At 39.5% G+C, this 24,440-nt stretch overlaps 1 long non-coding RNA gene across 1 annotated transcript in view; it reads right to left on the bottom strand.

Moving 5' to 3' along the window:
* Nucleotides 1-313: 313 nt before the first annotated feature.
* Nucleotides 314-24,440, bottom strand: part of LOC146544537 (uncharacterized) — a 50,759-nt gene continuing 26,632 nt past the window's right edge. The window contains exons 2-3 of the long non-coding RNA XR_014882793.1: nucleotides 17,015-17,163; nucleotides 314-1,039 (exon numbers count right to left, since the gene is read on the bottom strand). This is a non-coding gene — a long non-coding RNA (uncharacterized LOC146544537). The remainder of the gene's footprint in view (nucleotides 1,040-17,014; nucleotides 17,164-24,440) is intronic.

Below are 24,440 nucleotides of genomic sequence, written 5' to 3'. Positions count from 1 at the left end.
CTACACAGTTATTGAACACCTCCAGGGACAGTGAATCCACCACCTTCCTTGGCAGCCTGTTCCAGAATAGAGATGTGAGCAAACTAGGCAGCTCGGTAAACCTTTGCACATGCAAAAATCTAACTTGCACATGCAGCCAAGATGGATTGCAGATGACCAAGTAAGACAAAAATATTGGTAATAATTATATTGTACCTTCTGTGAAGGCTATAAAGTCTTGCACACACCACAATCTGAAGCTTTATTGAGAACGATAACAAGAGAAAGGAGAATGACTTTTGAGTTTGTGAAATAAATTTAATTAGGCAAGTCTGAGCAGAAGAGATGATGCTCTCTAAATTGAAGGTTAGTTGCAGGCAGTGAAATACTTCAGTTTTGAAAGAAAAAAAATATTAATACACTGTAAGACAGTAAAGACATCTCACAACTTAGAAATGTCAACAAAGTCATTACCCTCTAAAATGTTCCCTGGAAGAATTTAAAATAATTAAAAATTTCATACCCCTGGAACCTTATTTCATCTATAAAGAGAGGGAAATTACATCCACACATACATACTTCTTCCCTTGTGTTGGTGTGACCAGAAACCATTTTTTCAGAAATATTGCATAGAATATGATAACAGCATATGCAAAGTTTTAGCTATTATTGAAAAGATCATTACAAATTTTACAGCTTCCCCCAAAGATTTAAGGGCTGTCAGGAAAATTCAGATGGAAAGAAAGGTGCTAATAAGAATTTTCCACTTATGTTTCCTGCCAATTTTTCTTCCAGTGGGCACTTAGGTCTCTGCAAGGGAGGGCTTTGCTTGGAGCCAATCATTATGAAATAATATAGAGGTGCATGGTAGTTCCTGTCTCCTCTCACTGGTTTTATGGTCGTGTCGTCAGTGGTGCTAGAGACATTCCAGGCCTTCTAGAAGGATACGCCTTGGCTCTCAGGCATGTATATTCCAGTTACCTTCTGGCTCTCCATTTCCCTGACAGTCATATTCACATTTCCAGCAGAAGCAAGAACACTAGGGTTGGGCCAGGATAACCTATGAGAAAAACAGAGTGATAGATTATGCTCTTCTCTGAAGATGAAGGGTAGAGCAAGCAAGGTGATGATCAGCTACCATCTACATTCTTGGTCCTGTGTCCTTCAAACACGTAGAAGGAGCTGGAATCTAGAATGAGGATCTCATGGTGACTTGATTGTTTGAATCCATTGCAAGTTACACTTTTATCCATAAGAGTTTGTCTTTTTTTCCTCATATTTTAGGAACATTGCTCTAACATGGTTGTGTTTACAAAGGAGCAGCCACAGGTGTTGCTGTCTCACATTGCTGCTAGGAATGAATGAATCCTCTGGAAATATTTTCAATAGAAATTAATACTTTAAAAAGCTTATATAAGAGTTCAGCATGAAACTGAGTACAGAAGGTAGAAAGAACTGACAGCCAATTAAATATATTGGAAACTAAAGGGAAATGTGGGGGTGGAAAAAAATGGAGAAATTTTGCTGTTCCCTTACTGTTGCCCTTGAGAAAATCATTCCATCCGGAATTTCACCAATGCCATATCCTTTGGAAGGTCTCAAAACCAACACTGTAGATGTATTTTTAAGGATAACCATGTCTGAAAGTTAAAGCCCTTTGGGAGAGAACAAAAGAAGGACTTCAAAGTTACAAAATGCTGAATCTGGCAATTTGTTTTTAATGGAAGCAAAAACCTGCACGATTTTATACTTTAAAGTGAAATAAGAGAGAAATGTCACAAATAGAGTTCAATTTCTACCCACGGAATTGTGCCCCTGATTTAAAAAATTCCAGCCTAAATGCTTCCATCACATCTGAAAAATGTTTTACTGACCTCAAGCTCATTGTACAGCAGAGGTGCAACAGTATTGCTAGGACTGGGATCAAAGAACCACAGTTCTCAGAGCAGTAAGCCAGTCTGATGTGAACAACATCCAGCTGGCTGGTGTTTTGTAATCCAGCAAGTGCTAAAACCCCAATTTTGTGAGCTTTTGTTCAGGATGGATTTCTCCACGTTGCATCAAAATCTATTTTGGTTACAGAGAAATGTCTGGCATCTCCCTTGCTACTGAGCATATACCTGATTTGCCTTAAATCAGACTTCAGTCTCATAGAATGACCAACCTGAACAGCAGCATTCAGCTACATTTAGAGTGACTTCTGTTGTTATGGCTTTCCTTTAGTCATGAAAATGTTACTGCATATCACTGCATAAAATCAAGTATCTAATTTTACACTGGACATGGGATAGAATTCTGAATGCTGCCGCCAAACTGATGCATGTCTTAAGACATTTGTTAAGATCCGCCATAAAAGGTAGCACTGATGCAATAAATATCATCGTCTACACTCTGGGTTATTTTCAGATCTGAACAGTGGGAAACTGCAGCCTTGGATAATATTATGTTTGCAAGTCATTAGATTTTGACCATTGTACTTACTGGTACTTATCAAGGATGTTAAGATTAACGTTTATGATGTATTTTGGAGATGAAAGCTACACCAAAAACATGATTTATAATTTGGCTACTTAGTCAGTAGGAATAACTGATGGAAATAGTCTGAAATTTCTGTTAGGGCAAAGACTGATCAGCTTTGCTCGCCCCTGGCAGCGGTTCTCTCTAGTATGCTATGGTGGAGGATCGTTGGTGTCAACATCCATGGGGCTGGTTCAGTACCTAAATCAAGAGGCAGGGTGCTGAGCTGCTTGCTTTCAAATGTAGTTGACGTAAATATCAATTAAATATAATGCTCAGGCAAAGATAGTGCATGATATAGGGACAAAAGCATAGCTCAGAGTACCCCCAGGGAGACCAGGTATTGTCACATGGTCTTACAAAGTCAGAATTAAAAGGTACTGAAACTCAAATGTGGATAATGGAAAAAACCCTACTAATGTGAAACTGGAGCTTCACAAATCAATTAAGAATACAGTCATTGGTCCCTTTGGATTTAGGACCCTGGAAAACTGACATATAGAGCAGGGAAATGTTAGCTAATGGGAGTTGATAAATATCACAGAATCATAGAATCCCTGATATAAGCATGTGTTTGAACTCCTACCTCTCCCTATGAGTTGAAACTATGGGTGATCTCTTCTGACTTAGGAGTCAAAGCCTTACATACAATTCTAAGTAAAGATTAGACTGAGCATCTCAGAAAAAACCTCAGCACTTTTTGAAATCTAGTTTTCTTACCAAAGTTGTCAACTCTAGTCTAGAGCTATCAAGACATAAAATAGCCTGGCTGATAGGGAAAAAGAGGCCATGCTTCATCTGTCCGTTCTAACTCATCCTGCAATAAATCCTGTCTTGCAAGAGCTATATAGTCAAGAAAAAAGTAAGATCTGCACCCCGTATCCTTCCTGTCCCATCTTAGTGACCTTATGTGTGCTACCGACCATCTTCCTTAGTCATTGTCCTAGACACTCTTCAATCCAGTAAGAGTTTTGGTCAAGACATTCACTTCATGCGTGGCTTACTGCAGAAATGTTCAGACAGACTAAAGCTTAGAGAGGGCAAAACTGATTGCAAGACACAGCACTGTTGTGTTAACACAGTCTTAACACTTCAACAGTCTTGAAAAACAAACAGCAAAATAAGTTTTTCTCCCATCTAGCTTCTTTTGTCCAAATCTCACATAATTATGAGGCATAAGACCTCATATTGCATGCGCAATATTTTTGCTCAAGAAACAACTCATGAAGTTTTTACATGAGGATAAAATTCTCTTATTTGAGAACAGAAGCAGAAGGATCAGGCACATTTCCATCTGTTATTTACAGTTACCTCAGTATTTTATGCTCTTTACAATTATCCATGCCAATGGCAATTTACTAGTCTCTGTCTGTGCTGATTTTGGCTTTATCTCAGCTGTAGGAAAGTGAACTCTATGGCACTTTGTCATGCTAGGTTGCTTAGTCATCCGCATTACCCTCATCTGGAATCTAAGATAGTCAGTCAGACAAGAGTGCACCCAAGTCTCTTTCAAATGCAGTGAGGATGTGGAAAGTGTAGCCCAAGACTCACCAGCTGGCAAAAGTTCCCACCTTTTGGGTGTATCCATTCCATTTCTGGAGGATTTTGGTGAGAAGTTTGGCATTATCTGCCTAAGCACAACATAGTAATGCTACATAAATGATTGATGTAGATTATGATGCCTCTCAAGATGTTTCCCGCCCTTCTGTAAGTGTCGCAGATATCTTTGCCAAGCAGATGTTCACCATTATTTATAGGCATGGAAAAATGTAGGATTCACACTAAAAGAAAAAATACATAATGTGGAAGACATCTGAACTATTCTCTGTTTGCTTTGTCTTGCAAATATCTGAGAATTTCTTGGTGTTCTTTTTTCTTTTTTCTTTTTCTTTTTTTTTTAGTCAGTTGGTGTGTGTTGGAGTGTAGAAGAATTCTGAGTCAGAGCTGGAACTGGAATACAGACGTTCTGGAGGGACCTCACAGTTCAGCACCTCCAACCACTCAAAACACTATCTCGATTTTATGTAACGAAAACCAACATATTTCTGTGAAGCATTTAGAGGAAGAAATAAGAAATCTTTTTGATAATATTCCACTCAGTTTCTTGTTCCAGCATGTTACTGTGCTCAATGTCTGTAGAAGACAAGACCTTACACCCTTCAAGATACCATAGCCAAATCCATTGTCCTTCTAGTGATAATATTTTTTCTGTACCTGTAACCCAAGTTCAGCAATGAATCTTTCAATTTCTATGAAATTTCAAGTCTTGTTTCTATCTACTATGAAATGTACTAGTATGGGAAATGCTAAGTCATGGCCTGAAGTAATGATTGAGCACCTGGTGAAGGGACACAGACAGCCCTGGGAGCACAGGTGAAAGCAATTCACCTGTGCAACTGGAAGCTTCATTTAAGGGCTGGCTGCCACAAAAGAAGGGTCTCTACCTGAGGATTCCTCCTTTTGGAGTGTTAAGGAGAGCTCTGACCCTTAGGATAGGTAAGCAAAACTTTCTTTCTTTAACTGGATTGTGACCATCACTATTTTGGGGGTAATTTAGGACTGCTTATTTGCCATCACCCTTTCCTCCAGAACCTGTTGAAATTTCCATGGAAACTGTTAGTGATAATAATCTGCTCTTGTCTGTTGTTGATACAGAAGAAAGACCTTTAGAATACAGTTTGTAGATATTCACTCCCGTCTTTTCTTCCCAAGGTTTTCATTATCATCAGAGTGATCGCTGACCCAAGTAAGTGTATCTTTGAGGCAGTGTGAATAATTTAAGTCTGAACTGATAAGGCTCCTCCCTGACTTTTCCTCACTTGGAGCTGTTACCAGAAAGATGGTCTCCATCTGACTTGGCAGTTCTTACTGAAATAACCTCAGATGTTCTCTATACTCGAAGCAGTTTAACCCATTTTCTTGTCTTCCACAGCACATTAACTCAAGGAGTGCCGAAGGGCAAAAATCTTACTGGAGAAGGATAATCCCAACAAGTCTTCAAGGGCTCACCATTCTTCCACACCATAAGTAGATGCAGTACTGAGATAAGGTAAGCTTTATTCGGCAACCAACTACAAAATGTTTCTGTCTTGGTAGCTGATTCAGATTGTGAAGGGTGAAGTGGTTATTGTGTAGGGTTTCTCTTTCCCTCTCAAGACAAGTGATACTGCTCAGTCTGCGTTGGTCTCCTTCCTTAAAAAAGGACCAGGTACTTGTCAACTTGGCTGCTCATCAACTTTTCTCTGGGACCTTGAGATGCTGTGATGGCTGAGGAGGAGCCAGCTCTGTGGCAGTGCCAGTATCTGGCTCCTTCCCACCTTGTCAGCCCATGAGCACTGTTGCTCAGAACATTTTGTGCAGTTTAGGAAATGGCAGTTCTGCTGAAGGTCAGGCTTTGTGAAACAGACACTTCCCCCCCTTTTTTTTTTTTTTCCACTCCCTCCTCACCCCATGCTTTCCCTGGGACTCTTCCAAGAACAACCCTCGTGCCATTCTCTCCCACCAAAGGCACAAAGAGCTTCTTTTACTGACCAACTGGCTGTTCAGAACGCAAAGAATTTAAACTAATAGTGAGGCAGCACAACAGCCCATTGCAGGCAGGTCTGGATGAGCCACAGAAATAGAGTAGGAAGGGATTTAAGGGGCCACCTTCCCCTCTCCCCCAAGGCAATGTAACTATTTTCTCCCTCACCACTTTACAGTGTTCCTGCTATTTATGCTTCTTTAGAGTACAGCAAGGTTTGGGTTTCTCCCCAGGAATGATATTTAATGCCAAGATTTATCACTCCTTGGAACAAGTATGCCTGGTCCTTGTGCTTATTAAGAAAATATACTACCTTTAGCTGTGAAGTTTAAACTGAGAAGAAAACACCATCTGAGTTAGTTTTAACTACGCATTTAACTGTTCCTATTTGGAAAGAGAAAAATATCCTGCTATGAAAGTGTTTTTGTTTATAAGACCTTGGTTGCCTACTGACGAGCTCAGGGCAGATGCAGGCTGAGTGAATGCTAGGTGTACTGCATAGTGAATGGCATCATTTTCAGGTACCTGCTGTAGGTTTAGAAAGGAAGCTTGAAAATCTGGAACTGCTGCATTCAAGTCCTCACAAAAATGTGAGTGCTCTTGTTTGCACCCTTCTGTGATTGCAGCTGTGTCTCCATATGACAAAACCCATTAGAAAGCTTCACCTCTGTGGCTAGTTGTAAATACAGATCAATCTGGTAATACTAATGTTGCACAGAAGTGCAAGAGAAATTATTCTTTACAAGTAATGCATATTATCCTCTGTTGTTTGTGCTCCTTATGCTTTTTTTCAACTTTCATGAATTTTTATTCCAACTAGAATGCTGTTCTCGCCATTCTAATGATTAGGAAGGGTCTTCTACTGTCTTTGGGGCAAACTATGATCATAGTGCCTGTTAACAGCCTTTCACAGAGGTGTGGGTAGGGCAGTCTGTGGTGATATGGGGATACCAGAACAATGCTGCCAGAGCTTCCATGTCTTGGAGGGAACCTTTGCTGGTTATTAAAGATGTTCCCAACAGTGATGCTCTTTCTCCTACAACATGTGCCAAATGCCCAAAGAGTTCTGTTCTTTATGAGTAATGAACTTCTTCAAAGGGTAATTAAGTGACCAGAAAGAATACTCTTCACACAAAATAAGCTTGTCTTCTGTATCTCAAAATACCACCACCACTGGGGACCCAGCTGAGGTTTTTCTGTTGAGTGGATCCATGCAGTGTCACAGGGAAGTTAGCTGAGGGAAGGGTTTCCTTGCTAATAGAGAAATAACAGAAGATTTGATGGTCTCTGGAGGTTCCTTACAACTCTGCAATTCTGTGAACGATGTGCTAAATTGAATCCTATTACTGACCAAGTAGTGAGGTGCTAGAATAGGCTTCCCAGAGAGGTTGTGGGTGTTCCATTCCTGGAGGTGTTCAAGACCAGGTTGGATGGGGCCCTGGGCAACCTGGTCTGGTGCCAGATCTGGAGGTTGGTGGCCCTGTCTGTGCCAGGGGGGATGGAACTTAATGTTCCTTGGGATTCCTTCCAACCCAGCCCATTCTATTATCCGGGCAGATTTAGGGTCTTCAGATGTACATCAACCCACAACCACAACCCATGGGTTCCTGGGTGATTCATGCAGCACTTAGTGTTTTCCAGGACCATCATTCACTATGTGTAACCCTGTTATTCACACTGAGACGTGGCTAAATAAAAGGGCACCTGTGTTTTCTCCCTCTGCCAATACCGTTAAAAAAAAAAAAAAAATCTCACTGACATTATTCTCAGTGAGATCAAAACAGTTTTCACATCAAGGTCTCAGAAACAAAGGAAGCCTGTCATCTGCAGGGTAAATATTAACAACCCTTTGGCTATTAATAACCTAATTAAATGCTTACACAGAATATTTCCTGAGCACGTGAAACCAGAACACTTCTGTTGAGCACAGTCCATGGGTATATTAGCTACTGTGAGAGAAAGCAAAATGACAAGAAAAAACTACCTCTAGTATTTTCCTCTTCAGGATGCAATCTGAATATTGAGATGCTGGATAGATTAAAGAGGCTGAATGGTCTTTGACTCCATACTTCTATGATTCTACAAGGCTGGAAGGGACCACTAAGATCATCTAGTTCACCAGTCAAGCATAATAAGGCTTAGTTCAGCCTAAACAACAGTTTCATAACATTAGGTGCTGATCATTGTTGGCTGATAGCACTAGAATCATTACGGTGTTCTTAATGTGTGTTTTTTTTTTTTTTTTTTTTAGGGGACTTGAAATGGAAATTGGTTTGTATCTTTTTATTTTTTGCCTTGAGTCATAATTGTTGTTCTGAAGTTTTGTTGGATTTGATCTGGAACAGCTTCAGTTATGGCTCAATTCAAATGGAAACAGAACAGAAAAATGTGTTGGTTCCTCTCTCTGGACCTTACAAAGTTGATTTGGAATTAAACTGCATGGAAATGGAAGCTCTGAGCTTCCACTTTGTGATGGAGCTTCAAAATCCTAGGCATGCTTCTGCCCAAGTCAAAGCAAAGCCCCAAATATTTCAAAGTCTTGCATGAAAGACAAATTATCTCAAATATGGATATCTTAGTTCACTGAAATATTTCAATTAAAAATAGTTCATTTGCAACTTTAAATGCTACTAGTATGCAAAATGGGGGGGGGGGGGGGGTAAAAAACTAAAAAACAACTTTACAAAATGAAAGTTCACAGGGTTCTGTTCCTAGGTGTCCAGATAAACTGTTAAAGAATTAAAATATTCTAATGATTTTCTTCTGATACGTGCCATTGACCATTCTTCAGAAATGTATTAATTATGAGAACTGTTTCAACCAAGATCTATTCTATGCAAATTCCTCTGACCATTTTTTATGTTAATTATGCACATGTAAAGTGTCTGCCATGTAAAATCTTTTTATTAATCCTAAAGATGTGTGTGAGCATCAAGGGCTGAAAGTGATTAACAGTGTAGATGAAGACCCATTTTGATTATACATGGCATTAGATATGGCACATTGCTAACTTCAGGCGTGGAGCTAGCTCTATTAATTTATTGGGACTAACAGAACTCTTTTTCCATCATAGAGTTAGGCAGCACGTGATGACTGTTTTATCAAGGTGGAACATGAGACTACAAGCTTAGAAGGCCTGAGCTCTGTTCTGACCTTCTGACCATAAGCATGATTGGTGAATTTTGGGTAAATACATGTTACAAAGATACATAGCTTTTTGGAACAAACCAAGCTTAAATGTATGAACAATAATTTAAAAAAAAAAAAAAGAGAAATCTGTAAGATTTTTTAGAGAAGAGTTTGGAGCACATCTGTGTAATACAAGCAGCTTGCTGCACAGGTATAACCTCCAGCTCAGCATCAAGTATAACGAATATTAACACCATGAATGAGCTTTGTTAGTTAAAGCTACTTGCTGACCTGGTAATCAAAAGAGAGTGTTATCTAGGAAGTTATAGATCCAAATAATGCTGCTGTGCTCAACCTCAGTCAGCAAAGCATATTTTTCTTTTTTACAATAAGCTCCTGATTTTAATTTGTAATAAAAATATCTTACAAGCTTCCAGTGGGTTTAGTCAGCTCACACTGGTACAACAAAAGTAGGGGAAGTGAAATCCTGGCATGATATACATAAGGCTCTTTTTAATATATGTTTTCCATACACAGGCTTATATTACAGAACAGCTAATCAATGGAAACATTGTGCTGGCATCTGTGGGTAAAATCTAGACCTTGATGTTGACACCTTTCAAATATTTATTGTGGTAATTGTATCAACACCTTAGTGATCTTTCAGCCAAGTTACACACATACCCACGTTTTCACAGAGCACACAGCGTGTTTTTTGCTGTGGACTGAAGCACGTATCAGACTGGTATTAAGAACATAGTTCTGAAAGCGTTCAGATCAACTTCTAAACTGATAGACAGGAGAAAATGAATGTGCACAATATCTGGTGGTCAGTGTTGAAAGCATGGTGCTGCTTCTGTGTCAGCATGACAAGACATCTGAGTATGGCTGAAGCTTTAGACACCACAAATGGGGTGTTTTCCTTTACCTGCAATGTATCAATGCACATATAGGCTACATCTAGACCACAGGATAATGCTTCTAAGGGAACATTTCAGCTCCAAAGCAATGTTCCCCTTCTGGCCCCACTGCTGGCACCTGGCTCTGCCTTTTGTTTGCACACCAGAGTGCTCACAACCTTTTGCTGCTGCCTTCCTATCAGCCTCAGCTCCCACCCTTAAAGCACAAAGGCAGCGTTCTTCCACAGCTTGTCTTGTATGTTTAATGTGAGAATCCTATTTAGCATCTGTATGTGGCAGTCTCTTGCTGGTGTGCCATGCCTTACTCTAAAGCCATGAATCTTCCCTTGATCACAGACTGGAACATGGAAAAAGAGATATTACAAGACCTTGACAAGACCTTATTTGTCACCTGAAAGCCTGCTTCAGGTTTTTTTTTTTCTTCTTTTATTTTCCACATTAGAGAGGGAAATGAATAAGGATCTAATTTACAACATTCTACCTTTCTGTCAAATTGTAAAGTCTAAAAACATCACAGGGAGCCGCATGGAAAACTGCTTGTGTGACACTGGCCCAACGCTTCTCAAAGTGCTATGAATTTAATTAGGCAATTGCAAAGTGCAGATACTTACATCAGTATTTTCCTTTTGTGTTATAGTTTTCCCCTCTTCAAATGAAGAATTCAGATCAGTATCTCATTCATTGTCAAGGCAATTTTTCTAGTTAGGTCTGGTAGCCAAAATAGTTTTTTTTTTAGGAGCTGCACTGATGTTCTAAGAGACTTATAAAAGGCAGCCCTGTGCCCTGTCTGTAAATATTGGCACTCAAGCTGCTCTTGTTGGAATCAGTAGGCTTGTAATGTGTATGCTACAAAGATTTTCTGTTGCTGACAGAAAGAAATTACTGTTCTTCTGCAGAATAAATAGAACTTTGTGGATTTCCTTCTTCCATCACTCCAGCCACTGCATACTTTTCTACCTCTATAACAAAGATATATTCCTTGGTGTGGGTATTGTTCTTGTTCAGTAGAGAGTTGACAGATGCTCAGCAGAGGCTTTGCTCTGTGCTGAAGTTGATTGGTACGTGCATCAAGGAGTGGTGTGTTTACTTCAGGCTTGTGCTTCAGAAGAATGCTCATGTTATTTATTTGGTAGCTGTATTAAAATATTATGGTCCTTTGCGACAAATCTGACATCTGCAGTTCCTCCCAAAAGAGCATAAATCTATATTTGATTCTTTTTCATCACATTGGAGTCATCCTCAAGAATCAGAACTGTTGAATATACACAGAGAAAGTCGTGTTGCTGTTTGCTTCTCACTTGTGAGTTCTGAGAGCAGGACATTGGATGTATCGCTGTGTCCATACAGTACATGACTGAGTCTGCTTATTTGTGTTTGCTTGCTGCAGAATTCAAGCCAGCGCTGCCATAAGACACTTCCCAAGAAGGACAGGATGTGGAGAATCCATCACCACTTCTCATGGGAAATTCTCCCAAAGTTTAATTGTTTTTCATAAAAATGTGTCTGTTTCGACTTTGTCATAGGGATGTCCATGTCCATAGGAATGGAGTGTCTTTCAATCTGAGTGCTTTCTTTGTGTGAAAGAACATATCGACTGAAGTTAAGTCATCTCTTGACTTTTTCATACAGTCGTCTTCTGATAACCTAAGAACTTGCTTCATAAATCCCTCGTTACAAATTATTTCATTTGGTCATGTAGTAAATTTTTATGCAATAAATTCCTCTTTTCCCTTGACCTCTCTCCCATCTGATAATATCTGAACAAAAATTTGGATACTAGAAACAGGCACTGTGTTCCAATATCTTCCTTATTAATGATTTAAATGGAGGTAAAGTTGCATATTCCACTCATGTCCTCAAAGAGAGGAGCAGCAAAAATCTTTGAGTTTACACCACTCTTTAAGTGGAGCAAAGAAGTCCTTTTTGTCTTAACAAGCATTAACTGTCCCCATGTGCAGGATTCTAGAGCAACCATGCCATGAGAAATTATGAGAAGCAGCATTCTTAATAGCTGGCAGTTGTAGTTTAATCATCAGTGATGCCTCAGTGACACTGTGAGTAAAAGCTTGTCAGCGTCTCCATTATATTTGTCTGTGTTTTGGAATGTTTCAGATTACGTTAAGAAGAAAAATGCAGCTTGTTTTTTTATTTGTTTGTTAGTTTGCCAGACAGGATGTAAATGGCTTTGCAATTTTCAGTAATGTTCTAACCCATATTGAATGTAAGAAGAAGCATAATGTTCCCACACATGGGGTTAGCTTACTGTGATGAGGACAGTTTTACAGCCTTCTTTATTTCTTTGAAATGCAATGAGAAAAAAATGAAGATTTTTATTCTGTTATTTAAATGCCTGTTCAGCAGTGTGACTGCTGTTTGTCTGCACATCTCCTGGTAATCACAGAAGTCTCCAGCAGGCAGGTGTCCAGCTCTTCAGGAAAATATCAGCCTACAAAATATTTAAAAGTGGCACATTTTCTCCCGACTGTTCGTCAGCCATTCGAATAAAACATTTGATTATACCACAAGCTGCCAAAGTATCATTTAAATAAACTGCCTGGGGAGAAGAAGAATGGAAAGATTGAAGTTGTGAAAGTACTTAAACTGCTGGAGGAAAAAAAAAAAGTGACAATCTTCATTTATTCATTTCTTTAGCAAAGAACAGTGCTCAATGCCTTTTTTTTCCAGCTCTATTAGATTTAGACAAAAAAAAAAAAAGTGTCTTCTGTGATAGAGTTAACTTGTAAGCTTTTACAGGTACAATTATGTACTTATTCTTTTATGCCTTTATTGTGACTTAGCCGATTGTCTTTCAATTCATGCTTGTATACATCCGAGTGCATGGAAATATGTTATTGTAAAGGATATACTGCCACATTTTGGGCACATTTTCAATATCACATTCACAAAATTCAGAGCATAGCGATATAGACGCAGTTCTCAGTGGAGAGCTAGGAAAGTGTGCCTTATGGAGTCGTGTCAGGTACTCGCTCTTCTTGTAGTCCTCAAAAAGATCAAGGGGAGATATGATTTCAGTGTCAAAAGGACTGCACTACATCTTTAAAGACGGTGTGTATCAGATATCAAAAGATTTTTTTAAGTAGCACAAAAGGGTTGAAAATTAAAGGCCAAGACAAGAAACAGCACAATTATCTAAGAATGGGTGAGTCTGAGGAAACAAATTGCCATGAGAAGTGCGTTCCATCACCTGAATTGTCCCTCAGACACTGTCAGCTTGGCTGTGTGTAGAAGTCAGTGAGTAAGATGCTAAAGTGTGCAGAGAAAGAGCAGTAACTACTTCCAGTCAGGGAGGTGCTGGAGTCACTCACAGTCCCTGTTGACACTCAAGGATTGTGGAGATGTGGCACTGAGGGACGTGGGTTGGTGGGCATGGTGGGGATGAGTTCGTGGTTGAACTAGATGATCTTAGTGGTCTTTTCCAACATTAATGGTTCTATGATTCTAATCTTGGAGCACACAACAGCAAAGCTGGTCAATCAGTCTCTCTAACAAGCTTTCATCCTTCCCCAAATGTCCCATGAAATGGAAAATGCTTTTTACCACCCTCTATGCTGATATTTCTTACCAACTCATTTTTAATACGTTGATGGCCTCAAATTGTTTCCAGCAGCAAAAACTCCTTCAGCCGTATTATTTCTCATTGAACCTAATGGAAGTTCACAGAGTTTCAGGACTTCTTACAAGAAAATTCCAGGCATATATGAGAGTTTAGGAAAGCAAGCAAATGCAAAGAGGAACATAATAATTATGTACATTTTCACTCTTTTATAAACATGGTTAATGGAAGAATTTGCCTACTCTCTTCCTTTTTTTCCCTATGTTGTATTTAATGTGAACCTACACCTCTGCCTCATCTGGAATAGGGATCTGCAAACCTTTACTGACTGCTCTTCTCCAAAACAGGGGGATTGGATCTCAATGAGCTTTAAGGTCCCTTCCAACCAAAGCCATTCAATGATTCTATGAAAATATTAGCTGTGACCAAGCAAATGCAGATACAAAGCCCTTTGGGTGGGATTTTCAGAAACTTCAGTTCTGAACTCTGTAGCTACTGAGGTCAGCAGAAATTCTACAGGAACAGAGCTAAAGTATTGCTAAATATCCCACTCCATACCTACCATAAAACAGACCCTAATCGAAGCGTAACTTCCAATAACTCATCTAAGCTACTGAGCTTAGGATCAGAAGTGGCAGCCTGTTACAGCAAATGAGTTAACATTTGCCAGAGCTTGGCTTTGTGGATAGTCATATATTGTTACTGTAGGCTCTCATTTCTGGTTTTCATTTACAACATTTTCCTTCTTTCAAATCTGTAACATTTTATTGACTCTATTTTGAGATTTTAGTATTCTGGATATTCTGAGGCATATTTTTAGGGTATAATTCAACTTTGTTAAGTAGATACACATTTCCAACCATGTTTAATAGGAGCGAAGCTCTGCAATTTTTTATTCTGTTCTGACACTACAATCTATAAAGATTTGGCTTTCTAAGCAGTAAGATGTATTTAAAAGTCTTTTAACACCGAATGGAATAGATGTAAAAGGATGTATGGGTTATTAAACTAAAAAAGCAAAAAAAAAAAAAAAAAAAAGAGAGAGAAATAATTTGCTTATGAGAAAACAATGCATAGATTCCATCTTGTTTCCAATGATGTTTTTTAAAGGAAATTCTCTTGACTGCTGCTAAAAATGAAGTTGCAGTAAGAAGTTATCTCCTTCTCTATCATCTCTCTAGTTGTTGTTTTGTGTGTGTGTGTGTGTTACGTACACACTATGACAAATGGTTGGATATAAAGAAAAAAAGTCTTCTCAGAATGAGTGGTGAGGCATTGGATCAGGCTGACCAGGGAGGTGGTGTAGTCACCATCCCTGGAGGTGTTCAAGAACTGTTGAAATGTGGCACTGAGGGACATAGTGGGCATGGTGAGGATGGGTTGGGGCTGGACTAGATGATCTTAGTGGCCTTAAAGACTCTGTGATTCTACAAGATGCATTCCCAGAAAGCACATGCCTTTGAAAAATTGTTTCCTTAGGTCTTTCAAGATAGGAGCTACTGAAGATGATACCTGAGAAATGAAAACAAGATGTGAAGGCACCTTGTGAAACCCCATTAACGGCTTCCTTATGAGCTCCTGCTCTGCTGGTCCGGACCCATAGAAAAGAGATTTTCTTATGAATCACAACAACACAAAAACATCTTAGAAAAATCCCCTTTCATTTACGGGGCTCAATTTTCATTATTTCCCATTGCAAAGGAAGCACAAGACTAAAACATCTGGTCCTGTCAATGGGCTTTCAGCCAAAGCTTCAACGTCTGCTGCTGAGCTGAAACAACAGCAGCCTAATCTCTGTATTGTCTTTAGCTTTTCCAAATTCTCATCTTTCTCAGTGAGACAGTGGAAAGAAATCATCCCTCAGTGTTTTATTTCAGGCATAGCACATTAAGTTGCAACCACACACCAACAAAATATACTTTCCTTCCAAAATCCTGCCACTTCCTAAATGCAATAAAGTTTCAGACTGTGGCATTCATTGGAGCTGAGCAACTCGTTTTTCTCAGAAGATATTTTTTTACCAAGGTCAGTTCAGCAGGAAGTGGTACCTTGTTTCTGAACAGCTGGGAAACACTCCTGGGGAGTGTGGGAGAGCAGCAAGAAACACAGAGGTCCTAGCAACAATGAAGGAGTTTTGTGTTCAATGTATGGATGAGATCCAGGCAGAAATATAGCTCAGAGCTGGTCTGAAATGGATTCTGACAATTGAGTATCTACACAGTGCAATGTCCATCTTGTCACTAGTGTGGAAAGTAATTGGTTTTGGCACCTGTAAGATCATATAGTTCATAGTAGAATAGAAAAAACAACGTACTTGTGCCACTTGGGTTGAGAGTTCTGTGGTTAATCTTGTAGAGAGCATGACGTGATTGAGAGCAACCTACAGCAGTGAGAAATGACTTTTTCTTGTTAAAAATCCCAGCTCCCCAGCAGTTACACTAATACTGAGGTAATTGCCTTTAAGCTCTGGTGGCAGTTACCTTCCATGCCCTCTGAGCGTTGTAGCACTGAAAAGAACTTGTCTTCTTGCTTTAATGAGTGACATCCTTGTTTCAGCACTCTCTTTCAAAAAGCTATTACTGCTCCGGATGCTGGGAAGTAGTTTTTAAGACAAATGTGCCACAGCACATGTGGTTATCTCCCCCTCAGACTCAGACAAAGCCTTTTGGGGTGAGTTTTCAGCAGACACATGAGAATATGCTTCCTTTCCTTTTCCCTCTTCTCCTCAGCTGGCAAACTAAGCTGAATACCTCTACATCCAATGTAGCTCATCACAAAGCAGGCAAATTGCAGACAACCCATTCCATTTTTATTTCCTACATTTTTTTTTTTTTTTTTCCTTACAGAATAGGAAATACTATGAACAGGCCAAAAATGCATTAGTAGCTTCTTTGTTTGTCTTTGGACAACAATACCTAATAAGTTAAGCTTAGCCTATAGCAAAGCAGCCCCAGATGGCCAGGTCTGTTCTAAATAAGCCACTTTTATGAGGCCAGGATGTCTAAAAGAAACACACTTCATAAAAGGAGAAAATGTGCAAGCCAGAAAAGTTCAGAAAAAGAAAATCTCTCTTACAAAACTACTAGTGTTCAGGCTCTGTGTAAACACATCTATCAAAAACATACTTGGGTTTTGTTGGGATATTTTTTTTACTCCAAGCCTAGAAAGGCAATATTTTATTCAGATATTCATACATATGTTTCCATTCTTCCAAAAACAAAAAACCTCAAAGGTTCCCTTTACTGGATGTGGAAACATACTTGATAAAGAGATATTTGAGATCCTTAGTGGTGGGATATGCATTTATTATTAATAAATTAGTTACTAAATTTATCTTTTTTCCAGAAAGAAAGGTCTCAAGGGTATACTTACAAGCTTCCTGCTTCCAAGGGAGGGGAATGCATCCCCTTTTAATCCATGCAGACCTCCAACCTAGATATCGTGGCTTTGTAACATGGTGATTTAATCCTTTTTTCCTGGCCTTTGGCTTTCAGAGAAATCCCAGTCTGTTCTGAAACTGTCTGTTAAAAGTCAAGAAAACAAGCAAATAAATAAAGTTTAAAGGTTTGTTGGCACCAGTGAATAGCACACTCAATGATAGACAAAGATACCTTTCTCAGTTGTTGCCAGACCTCAGGAAATAGACAGAAAATATTCATCTGTTCCAATTCTTACCTAACTTGTTTCATGAGCAACAGAATAAGCAGTACCAGTTTCCCCACAGGTTTGGGTCTTGGAGTTGTTATCTCAAGAATCTAATAAGATGCAGCCCAGATGCAGGACCTTACACTTGGCCTTGTTGAAATTCATGAGGTTGGCATGCGCCCACATCTAAAGCTTGTCCATGTCCCTCTGAATGGCATCCTTTTCAATCTGTTGTCTAGAAGGAGAAACGGCATCCTCATGTTGCAGCCCATTTCTGTGTTACATCTTGTACCTTGACTCTGATTTTCATAACACAGAGGATTTTGTTCCTTTAGTTTGAGTCAAGTGAGCTTGAAAAGACTGAAATGGTCATCCAGGACTCTGTGAGGGTGTGGTCATTAAATCTTCGTATCTTCAATAAATTAAGCAAAAAACTCACATGGAGAATATGCTATTATTCAACAGAATGACCACAGATAGCACAAATTTCTTTTTCTTCTATAGGAAGCGAAGAAAAATTCACGTTTCTCAAAATTTGTGATTCATTGTGTTGTTGACAGGTAATAGCCTTAAGTTTTTCACAGGGAGATGTTCAGGTTGGATACTTGGAAACATTTCTGCTCAGAAAGGGTGGTGAGTTATTGGAACGGGATGCCCAGGGAGGTGGTGGAGTCACCATCCCTGAAGGTGTTCAAGATGTGGCACTGAGGGACACGGTTAGTGGTTGCTTTGATTGTTGGACTAAATGGACTTAGTGTTTTTTTCCAAACTTAATGATTCCATGATTCAACTATTATCTTCGTCTGTAAAACAATGTCCTCAACTTTACTTATTCTCCTAATCAGCAAAAGTGAACCTCATCTTTATCCATTACAGAATGTCCAAAGTTGAAGTATGCTGTTTCAACAAGCATTTATTAATCAGTGTTTATCAACAGACTCAGGTGTTGTCAATCTGTGTCCAGCTTTAATTTTAGGCACCCTCTGCCTAAGTGCCCTGAACTTCCCATATGACATAAAGGAAAAGTTAATTACTCAGGAACAGACATCACAGAAGCCAACAATCTAAGCAGAGAAACATCAGAATTAGCCACCAAAGCCTCTAAAAGCAGCACAAGACAGCCTCTTTCAAAGAGTAGATTCCTCTCCCTGTATTTGCACTATAAACACCCCCCTGTATGAAGTAGTAGACTCAGGTCAGCTCTCTGCCATGTAGCAAGAAAGAGTCCAGGAGAAAACATCACGAAAACTAGATTTTTTTCTCAAAACAGATTCAATGTTTCTTTTTGCTGTGAAGCTGTGTTTAGGTATGCAGTTACCATACACCTTAAAAGCTACCAGAAACAAGAAGCAAAACAAAACATTCCATTCTGAAAATAATTCCTCTGCTTAACCTGGAACTAACCTTGTTTAAGCAGGGGTACAGCAGGAATGTTGCTGGGTTCTTCTTCCATGAGAAATTTAATGCACCTTCATGTCAGGCCAAACTGGGACAATTTTTCTTTTTAATTTCTACTTCAAGCAGAAAATTGAAAATCAATTCTCATCATAGATCTAACTGCCTGTCCTTGTTCTTTCACTCAACACTCCAGAATATAGAGCAAAAACTGGGGTATAGAAAAAGAAAGCAGACTGTGGAAAATCTTCTACCTGATAGCTTATGTTGAGAGTTCTAGTGATAGGATGCAAAGCTTCACTGAGCCTTACACATCCTGCAACGTGCTGGAACGCACTGTTCCAGTGTAGTTCTCAGAAAAGACGGTTGTTAGAAAAATCACACAAGTTGGTGAAGCACTGGCACAGGATGCTCAGAGAAGTTGTGGGTGTCCCATCCCTGGAGGCATTCAAGGCCATGTTAGATAGGGCCCTGGGCAGTCTGAACTGGTGGGTGATAGTCAGCCCACAGCACGGGTTGGTGCTCAACTATCTTTAAGGACTCTTCCAACCTAACCCATTTTATGATCACGGATCCTTGATTTCCAGACACTCCTCCTCACACTGCAATGCACAGATTTTTTTCTGAAGGATATAAAGCTATAGAACACCTCTCCTGCAGCAAATCCACTACTCTGTGCCTTGTTCCCAACATACTCAGTGGTACAGTCTCACTTTTTTTTTTTTTTTTTTTTTTTTTTTTTTTCCTCCAGTGTTTCAGGGTGCTGAGTAAAACCATCTTGGCCACCTGGGCAAACTACTGGCTCATGTTTAGCTAAGCATTAACCAACAATGCCAGGTCCATTTCTTCCACACGGTTTTCCAGCCACTCTTCCGCAAGCATTGTCTGTGGTTTTTGTGGCTGAACTGCAGGACCCAGCACTCAGCCTCACTGATTTTCATCCCATTGGCCTCAGCCTAGCAATCCAGCCTGTCCAGATCTCTCTATAATACCATCATACCCCCAGGTAGATCAACACTTCCTCCCAGCTTAGTGTCATCTGCAAACTCACTGAGGGTGGGTGCACTCAATGCCCTCATGCAGGTCATCAGTAAAGATAGACATAAAATGCTATGAGATAACAAATGTTGAGTGCACAGATTACCGAGTCCAATTATTTCACCATGTTATGGTGAGTGTAATCATTGATTAAATGCTGGATCATTTATTCCCAAGCAATGTTAAGGCTTGCATCATTCCAAGGTATCTCTTTTCATGAACATTCTTAGCTGACAGTAGAAACAAGACAGTTGCGTTAAGCTAAACCCTCAGATTAAATCTAGTCTCCAGGGCAGAGGCAGAGTGATTAGTACTCCTGTTTATAAGCAGAGTTGCTCTAATCTTTTCCTTATAAATTTTCTCCTCCATCTGTTATCCATCAGGGAAGCGAAGTTTTAAGAAATTGTGCAGATAGCTTTAAGGCACTCTGCTTCTTTCAGTAAGCAACATCTTGGCTTGTAAGATGTGTATCTTGGAGATGGAACTTAATTTGCAGAAATTACACCTTTCTTAACCTCTCCTGTTCTCCACCCAAGAACCTGTGCTGAAGACCTGTATAAGGCATTCTCTCACTACCTCTCCTCAGCAGAAAATGAGCTCAATTGTGTTGAAAGATGCAGTGCACAGTACCTGTGCCAAAGGATTAAACTTTCATCATCTGGGTTTGATACTTAGATTCACAAGAGGAAATGAGTGCTAAGCATCTGCTGCATGCCAGGGTATACCGAAAGATTGCAAGCACTCTCTGCCAGTACTTTAAAATAGGGCACATTAGGGTCTTTAAAAATTTTTAGAATAATAGCAGTGAAAAGGAAAAAAAAACAGAAAAGCAATCAAGGGAAGAGAGACAAAGAGGTGATAACAAACAACAAAAACGTATTTGCAGTGTAATTTGTCACTAAGAAAGGACAGGGGATCTCTTTGGGCTGCCCACGCGTGCATATGCAACACAGATATCAAATCATAGACAGAACCATAAATAGTAGTGACAAATTATTCCCTTGAGAGTCCTGGGGAAAGGACTGACAAAAGTGAATGGTCTTCTGCCATTGACTTTTGTTAACTTCAAGTTTCACAACAGAGTTCACACAATGTTAGGCTTGACGTTTGTTATAGTCAATTTCAGACTACCAAAAATTTCCAGGTAGTGTTCCCATTATTACTCGTTTCTTCCTAAGGTATGTTTCTCAACTCATATTCCAGTTCGTAGGCAAAGCACAAAAAAATCTATTAAAATGTCATAGGAATTCTGTACCTTTGGAAAAAGAGTTTTATAACTCACAGGTCTTCAGCGTTCTTCCTCAGACTCTAGGAGAGAAGAGGATTAACCTGATGGATGTTGTTGTGTCTGGGAGTATCACAGGCAATTCAAATACATTCAAACAAAAAGCCCCCAAAATTGCACCTTACAGAAGAGCTCCTTATGATCTGCTGCAAAAAAAAAAAAAACAGATACTAATTCAATAGTTTCTCAAGCTAACCCTTGCAAAGTGCAAAGAACATGATTTATCAAAAAACTGTGGTTTTTATCAAAAAAATGTGGTTACTCTGTGCTCTGCATCCTGCTGGAATAAAGCCATGCACTTATTTCCATCAAAAAATTGTTAGGGCATGTCGTTTGAGGTTAGTTACTGCTTCCTTCTGTCTGCTACAAATTATCATAGCACTGTACATACATTACAATGTAGTGTGTGTGTGTGTGTGTGTGTGTGTGTGGTCAGACTCTTCTTCACTAAGCCTAAATGCATTCAATTCATGTAACAAAATGCACAATTTTTTTTCCCTGTTACATATAATGCTAATAATAAGGAAAAGGTTCTCTTATTAGACATCTATTTTCAGAACTAACTTGTGTAATTGAATCTGGTTTGCAGAGAACAGGCACTTAGGAGGACAAGATTTTGTTTTAAGAATTCTGTTACCTGAAGAAAAGAAAAACATTTTTGACATTAAGACATGGAATTAAGGAAACTCCTTGCTCCTCCTGCCCTGATTTTTCTACGCCACTATAGGCATCTCACTCCTCTCTGCTTCAGTTCTGAATCTCTAGGATGAATACTGAAGTGGTTCTTCACTTCTCTTGAATATGTAAGGAATATCTAAAAATATATATAAAAATATATTACAGACTTTATTTAGATAAAGAAAACACTCGTTTTTTGTTTGTGGAAGCCTCAGAAAAAAATGGAGCTATCTTGGCTGGGCTGCTAAGTCTCTACAATGCACACATTTGAGCCATTAATACTTCAATTTTTCATAAAGTGAGATTCATTTCACCAGCTAAAAGCTGACAGTCTAATCTATGCTGGCCATCAAGACTCCAGCAATATACAGAGACAGTCAACTCCAGAGGGTAATTTTTCCCACTGACGGTTGACACCTGGCACTCCACACCACCGCCAACACATCAGCATTTGCGTCACTTGAGATGCTCTTGTGCTGTCCAGCTGGTCTCCAGCTGCCACCCCAGAAGGCCCAGGTCTCCAGGACGTCCCTTGCCTACTCCACCAATCCTACGTGGATGTCTCAGCACCCTACTGCTCTGCTAAAGCTCTTTGAAGTAGCCAAATAATCCCACCACGGTGGAATTCAGCTCTTGGATCGAGACACCTCAGTTAGGTGTTCAACATATGCCTCTGTGTTTGAATCAAGAGCTCAGGCTTACTTCAGAGCCCAGACAGAGCTGCCATCTGCACAGTCAAAGGAGCACAGGCAGTGTGCACAGTCAAAGGAGCACAGGCAGTGTTTCAGCTCCCCAGGAGCAGATGCCAACATCTGTCAGCTGAATAGCTCTACAGGCTCCTCTGGCCACAAAGGACTTGGGATCATCATAACCAACCAAACCTGGGTTTAGTTTCAAAAGACTTTTTCTGCCCCTTTTCCAACTGAGCAGAATTTACTTAAGAAATTAATTTTGTTTATTTATTCAAGAACTTATGGCCAGTTTCTGGCAAGCAATCTTTTCTGCTCTATTAATGCACCAAAACAGAAAAATGACATAATCCCTAATGCGTAAAACTTCTAGCACAAAGAATATACAGACAGAGCAGATACTTAATTACAGAAGAGTGCTAGAAACACCACTATTTTTTGAGTAAGAGAAAAGAAGCCTTTAGTGCTAATCCCTCGTAACAGAAACATCTGTCTCACTGGTATTCAGAATTAAATTCATGTTCCTCCTTCTAACTTGTACTTATTTGGTAACATGGCAACCTTAATGGAAAATAGCATTTATACATCTGGCAATTTAGCTATGATGTTAATGATAGTGAATGGGGTGGGGAGAGGGTTGAAACAGAAGAAGCAGCATCTGATGAGTTTTAAGAAGGATGGTATAAAAGACAGCCTCCAAAACCATCTGTCAAAGTGTCAAGGTGATGGATTTTTAAATGTAAATAGTTTGGTGGCTTTTTTTTTTTTTTTTTTTTTTCTCCTTAACCACTCCATTTAGATTATAGTGCATGTGAGAGCAATACAGCAGGCAGGAAAAATAGAGACAACAGAACCACATGGCACCCTCTGTCATCGACCTCACCATGTTTGTTCATTTATTTATGTGTGAATAAGTTGAAGGCACCACCAGATGGTAGTTTGAGAGCACCCACCTGGCAGAGACCATCCTAGATGCAGCCCATTTTTACTGGATAATCTTAAAATACATGACGGAAAGTGACCCCCTGGAATAACATCAACAAAAGCTCACATAGAGACTGTAGCAGGGTTTCCCCATATCTGTTTGAAAGAAATCTGTGCCTGTACGTTTCTCCCACATTAATTTAAAGTCTTATTCAGCATTCAAAGCAGTTTTTTCCTCTGAGCTCTTTGTTAAAAGGGGAGGCAAGGCCAAAACCTGCAGAGCAGGATATAGCTGTTCCCACCCCTGTGTGATGACCTTGGCCTCATTCACTCTCTCAGTTTTAGTGGAACACATTTTTGTGTTCCTGTTCAGAAGGATTGTGCTTCATTATATAAAGTGAGTAGGTGAGTGAACAAGAGTCTCAAATTACAGGTAAAGGTAATTTTACATGTAAATTACAGCAAAAGGTAATGGTAAGTGTTTCACAGAGCAAGAAGAGAGCTTTCCATTTTGAAGTAATTCACTAACTTGACTTCAGCCTTTCACTGTATTATGAGGAAGAGCAGAACAAATTCTCATTCTTAATTCACTTTGTGAGGAAAACCACAACTTGTTTGATATATACTTAGCGGAAGAATTCATTAGTGATACAGGAATTAGAGAAAGAAAAAACCTAAAAATTCTACCAGTAGTTCTGTAGATGCAACTTGACCTTGAATTGCAAACATGCAAGTGGGGTTTCTGAAGTAACGTTCATCGTAATTTGGGCATCTGGCAAAATTAAGGATATAAAGGCAGGAAAAACATCATCAAAATACTACAGCTCCCTGGTAACCCGGGCTCTTTGCCCTTCTCTCTTCTACCAGTGTGAAACTAGGATGAATCATATGAGTTTTCTCTGACACAGTTGTACTGCTGTGCCCACTGCAGCGTTGCTGACTTGTGGTCTTCAGTCATGCAGCTCAGGAAAGGCAATAAAACCTACAGAGAAAGCAGAGCAGCAAGGCTGCAAACTCCTTCGAATCTCCAGTCTGTTGTGGTGACAGACACCTGAACTAGTCCAAAGCTACCCCATGTTCATAACTATCTTAATGAAAATACAGCCCTTGGTATTGACTTGTACCAGTCCAATTTACTTTTCTT

The sequence above is a fragment of the Meleagris gallopavo genome, chromosome 4 (genome assembly GCF_905368555.1).
Source record: "Meleagris gallopavo chromosome 4, MGAL_WU_HG_1.1, whole genome shotgun sequence".
NCBI lineage: Eukaryota > Metazoa > Chordata > Aves > Galliformes > Phasianidae > Meleagris > Meleagris gallopavo.
Note: the sequence above shows the minus strand (reverse complement) of the source record. Positions and strands in the feature narration are given on the sequence as shown.